The following is a 6,058-nucleotide window of genomic DNA, read 5'->3' on the forward strand; positions in this document are numbered from 1 at the left end:
CTGTTCAAGTTCATAAGGAATATAGATACTGTCATAGCAAAAGAAATAGATGTTAAGACACCTCTGCTCAAGGAAAGTGCTCTGCTTCCCAGGTCCTACCAGCCTTTAGACTGTCTCCCCTACTGCATTCCAGCTTGTTTGCACCCTTTGTAGCTGCCACTGCCTCTTCAGCTTGATGCTCCTCTTCCTCAGCAGCGGGAAACATGGGATATATCTGTCCCTTGTATGTGCCCCTTCTGGAACCACTTTTGCTTCAGCTCTGGCCACAACCTGTCAAGGTAGGACTACTGTCTAAATGGGCTGCAGAGTTTCATACAAGTTGAAGAAATTGATACTGGACATAGAACCAGGGGAGGTAGTTCTGTAAAATTCCCCTCCTCGTGTGTGTAAAACGGCCCTATCAAAGAAAAGCAAAAGTAAAGTAAAAAATTACTCAGATATCCACCTCACAACTACCTGGCTGAGGTTCATCACTAGCTCTGTAGGACATCTGTAAATCATGGTTCGTACAGAGGTATCTTGTGACACCTCAGGGCTAGGAACGGTAGCTTTAGATCCTAGAGTGTGGTTTGGAATTGCAGTTCAGAATCTGCTCGGGAATGGTGTGGAAGAACAGACCATAACACCACCCATTTACTTATCACAAACACTTCATTTCCCAGCATGGTAGTAAGAGTACAGGATGGTATAGGGGAATAGGTGGTGCTTCTATATCGGACACAGTAGTCCAGTGCAACAGCCACTTTCTCACGCCTTGGAAAGGAAAGGAGTATACATTCTCCAAGCTGGCAATGTCTGAAGCCTTACTGCAACTTATAAAATGCAAACACAACACTTCTGCTGCTTCTCATTAGATACTGGAAGAAGAGAGAAGAGGTCTGGGCCTCAGAGAACAAAACATTCAAATGTTGTTTTTTTTTTTTTCTTTTCCCGCCAAGCCTGTAGAATGCAGAAAAACTGGCTGGTCCCTGCATTAATAAAAGCCTTGAAAATGCAAAACTGGAATTCAAAAGACTCAGAAACAAATGTGACAAAGATGACTGCTCCTACCTGAGACATAAAAATAGGACCAGAATTCTTAAATTCAAAGTAAATTACCATAATATATGGATGTGGTAGGGGAATTCTAGGAAATGTTTGACTTCATTTAATGAAGTTTTGTACCATAACTGCATACAGCGTTCAAATATAACGGGAATATTTTCTGTATGTTTTCATTACTGGTACAGTTGAAAGGACACTCATTTCACTTATGCAACAGTATGAAAACCAAAACTTTCAGTTTTCATAATGTGACCATCCAACATATCTACAGCAATAGCTTGAAGGCTGGTCACCAAAATCCATTTTTAATCTAAATAAGATGAAGCATGGCTTGTCCTTGATGTAGTTATTTCCTATTCATGGTACTGTAAAATCAGATGCTGGCTCAGATTCTCTCAGAGATACTCAGTTGCTATTTACTAGGTCAAGTAACACTCTTTCTGAAGGGGCTTACTTATTGACCTTTGTGCGTAGGACTTTGCTGATAAGTCCTTAATGTATGTTTTAAAATTTTAGGTTATATTTTAGGCTATGTTTGGCATTTCAAAGAACCTCAGCCTATGAGAAACACACACATTTTTCATTTAAAACAATCAACAGTTCTTATTGCAAACTGTGCAGAAAAGTGCATATAATAAGTTTTAAATCTTTGTCTTGTGCAATCTTCAATATATATTTGTTGCATTAGGACATATGAATTTCCTTTTAGACTGTCTGGGGAGGTATGAAGGATAGTGGAGAAGGTCAGATTCAGTAAGAAATTTATATGCAGTAAGCTATAATCGCAAAAAGAGATATTTATACCAAATTTTCCTGGAGACTGTGGTTTTGAAGATAGAGAGAAAAGAGAACATAATGGTTTAAGCCATTTTTAATCCTTTCAGATCCCACTCACAGGCAGGTTAAGGAGTTAAAATGAACCTACTACTACAGCTAAAAGCTTAGAAATATCTAAAAGCAGACTCATATTAGACTACCGTATCACTGTAGATATTACTGCATAATCTTTCTGCCTAAAATGAGTCTAGCTAGCTTTCCATTCCCATATCAAAGTGACATCTTTAGCTCCACTATAAACCTCCAACAAGTTCCACAAGGTTGTTGTACATGCATCTGGAGACAGATTTTGAAGGATATTTTTAGAACTTTTATAAGAGCTAGGCAGATAGACTCACAGTCTCCAAGGGAAAAAAAGGAAAAAAAAAAAAAAAAAAAGAAAAAAAGCAAAAATAAGAATGTTTTTGGTAAAACATAATTTGTTTGGAATGAAGATGCTAAATTTATCCTAATTTAATATCAGCAGCCAAAAGAACTCTGAGTGAACTCAGGAAGCTTGTTCAGATAGGCCTTTTTTACCCCTAATTATAAAGTTATGAAAATGTGATTTAGTGTTCTGAAGAGTGAACTGGATGGGATGAATCAGTAGCTGGAATTTCAGCAGAAAGTTATGTGCCTAGAGAGATTTGTTTGGCTGTGGTAGTGTTGTTCTGCTTCAGAAAGAAGCAGCTTTGATTTGGAGCAAAAAGTCCAGAGGGCTGCACCAATGTCTCTCTCATCTCCCCACAAAGTAATCAAAGAAGCATCGAAGACACAGATTAGACACATCTACTTCTGCCAGAGAACTAACAATAAGCTGTGCAGAGCAGCCTCACATTTGCTTTGTGGTTCCCTCAAATGAGCACTAAGCATATACAGAAGTGGCAATCTGATTTTCCCCTCTTGCATTGCATTTGATTTTCTGTAAGTTATCTGTCTTCTAGCCACTGAGTCACAGCAGGCTTCTTTAATGATTTCCACATCAGTGTAATTTTGCTTTGTAATCAGTAGAGGGTTGTTTGTTTTTGTTTTTTTTTTTTTCCCAGAGATCCTTTCTGAAATCCAGTTTTAATCCTGCCATAAACCACAAAATGTGTCTTTCTAAAAATATATGCAAATATGGCATGTTGAACAGATTGACCACATATATTCATTAAAAATAACTCTGCATCCATGAAAATATCTGTTTTGATGAACTGGCATAACGTGCAATGGGAACACACTAGGAAGGCAGGCAGGAAGAGAGACCACAAGCACAACTGCAAAAGCTTTGAACTGCAAAGTGTCACTACAGTGCTGCATATAATTCCACTGATATAAGCCAGGTATATGAGCCAACACAACTTCTCTTTGTACACTTAAGAAAGCAGACATAGATTTAAAAGGAGCTAAGAGCCAGTAGGATTTCCTGCTCTCTTTCTCACATCCCATTACTAGTAGCTAGTGTGAGACAAATCAAATGATGTAACTGGGGCCACAAACTTGTGCAGCTCCCCACCCATATCATTAGGTGAACCCTTTTTTCTCTCCTTCCCAGTTCATGCCAGTTCAAGATAGGAGGTCATGTCCTCTACCTTCCTTTACCTCTTCTCTTCTGTTAAAATACAGCTGTATCCTTTAAAGTTTTAGCATTGAATAAATTCTTACCTTCCCTGACCAGAGCAAGCAAACACAGATAATTGCCTTCATTTTACAGAGAGACTGTAAATGTGGCAAATCTAAACCTAAGCCATGAAGTCCAAACACCCAGACTGACAGTATTAAATTCCTGTGGTTTGCTACACTTACTGATATCATTTCTGTCTTCCCCCCTAAATCCAGGAATAAACTCCAGGAATGCTGACAGCTAATATTTTTCTGAGGACTATGTATTAACTGTGTAGCACCCTGGAAAAGAATGTGTGTCAGAGCTCCTTTGGTGCCTATTACACATAAAGGACAGTATGTTAATATTGATACCCACACTGTGGTGGCAGCAACAGAGGTCTTGAAACGGCCCAGGAGTTCTGGATTTAAACACTACAAAAGGCATGGAATTCTGTATGATCGTATTTATACAGGGGATTGTTTTGTTTCTATTTTATGCTTTCTAAAAATGTTGTATAAAACCATGAATAACACTGTTAAGTTTGTGAATTAATACATTCAAACATGAAGAAATACCTGAATGGATTTAAAGATTAGAAAGCACCTTACGATCAACTAGTTCTTCCTTCTGTATAGCACCAGACTTGACACTTCGTCTGACAATTCTTGTATCAATCACATAACATCTAGGTAAGCAACATATACTTTTAGAATGAAATCTGATCTTTATTTAAAGACTTCAAAAGATGTAATCTATCACCTCCCTTATTCCAATAAGCAGAAACTTTCCCCCTTTAAAGTAATTTATTTCTATGCAGAATTTTTTTGCTTTATTTTTTCCCAGGCACTGCCTCTCACTTCACTATTGTCTGCTAAATTAAGGACTCTGAGGGAAACTGGGATCAAGTTATGTCTTAACCTTCTCTTAGATGAGCTTCTTAAATTCCTTCACTGTGGGGCAGATTTTCAGACATCAAATATATATGTATTTTTTACTTCTTTCCTAAACCCTTTCCAATTTTTCCATCTAAACATATTCTTTCTTTCCTGTGCATAGGAATTACGACAGTATCTTTAACTACTTGCCCCCTTTATCCCTGCCTTATCAAAGTTACATGCTGACCGACAGCCAGCAAGCTAAGAGTTCTCATCTCATCTCTTTCCCTGACTGGTTTGAACTAATCTTTATACTATAAGGATATAAAAATTGAAGGAAATGTCATCTTTCTTGGCTTTCTTTCCCCAGTTTCTTTTCAGACAAATGGCCTATTCTACCCCAGGAATAATGAGGAAAATAAGGACTTCTTTATGTTTCAGAATCTGTCTCCTTCCCTGATTTCCATCAATGGATAGACAGATCTTTTGTGTGAATCTGTTTCAGTCTGGCAAGTTTACTTCAACACTGACACCTATACACCAAGGATCTTTACACCATGCAATAAGGAATTCTGCAGAACCCCCATAATCCTCAGATGCAGAGATAGTTGTGGTGTAATTATACTAATGAGGCACTCTTAACCTGATCTAATTATCCGTGCTGAAAGGTAGGGCTGACAAACCTGAACACAGAACCACACACACACATGAATACATTGCTTCTGCACATTACAGATCACGTACCATAAGGCACCGTGTGGCCCTGGCACATCTATACTGCTTCAAACCCATGCACAGCTCTGCACAGACAGAGCTCTGCTGTCGCAAGCTTTCAAAGCCAACTGTCAAACAAAGCTGAAAGACTACACGGAGATTCCACTTCCATCCATCAAAAGAAAGATGTTTGCCTCATGTTAAATGGCTTGCTCAAGAGGGAATGATCTTTCTTCCTCCCTCTTATGACATATGTTAGCTTTTTCAGAGTCTGTGCTATGGACTTGGGTCATAACTGGCTCTTGGCAAGTAATGCAGCCAGAATGAGCATCCAGCAAAACAGCTTCAAGGGTATATATATAAATAGTAACTTGTTGCAATTAGGCATTCAAGAAAGTGTTGCAACATTCTTAATTCTGTGGTAATCCTCTGGCTGCAGCAATGAACTTGTGTGGGCACAAAGGAACCAATTGCATCCCTGCTGCAAGACTGGAAAATTTGGAAAAAATACCCAATTTTGAGAAAAAGGGTTTAATGATGTATTGGTATGTCATACATCTAATGGCAGTACAAAAAAAGAAAAAAAAAAAAAAAGGGAAAACCAAGATAGGTCTGTTCAATGTATCGTTGGATTTTTCACTTCCATTTTAACATTTTTTTTGTGTTGAATTTCTTTTATGTCATATGCTTGAGATTCCCCTATGTTGTATAGTATTACATTCAATATTTGGTTTGAAAATCATACACACATAAAAAATAATGAAAAAGATTTAAAGTTAATTGTGCATGCTTTATGAACAAAGGGTAGTATATATGTGTACCATGGGGCCCAACTTCTCAAATAATTAATGTTCCTCTCCAGGAATATATGTAAATATGTGCTTAAGGAACTGCTTCCACTTAGAGCAATGGGACTAAGACTTATGTTTAAAGTTAAACTTGAACTGTCTCAAACAAGAATTCTTTTGTGAATGACAGCCTAACATTGAGATGAGTCCAATGACTAGTAACTACTTTTGGT

This window comes from Tyto alba, unplaced genomic scaffold (genome assembly GCF_018691265.1).
Source record: "Tyto alba isolate M040663 unplaced genomic scaffold, T.alba_DEE_v4.0 Super-Scaffold_38, whole genome shotgun sequence".
Taxonomy (NCBI): domain Eukaryota; kingdom Metazoa; phylum Chordata; class Aves; order Strigiformes; family Tytonidae; genus Tyto; species Tyto alba.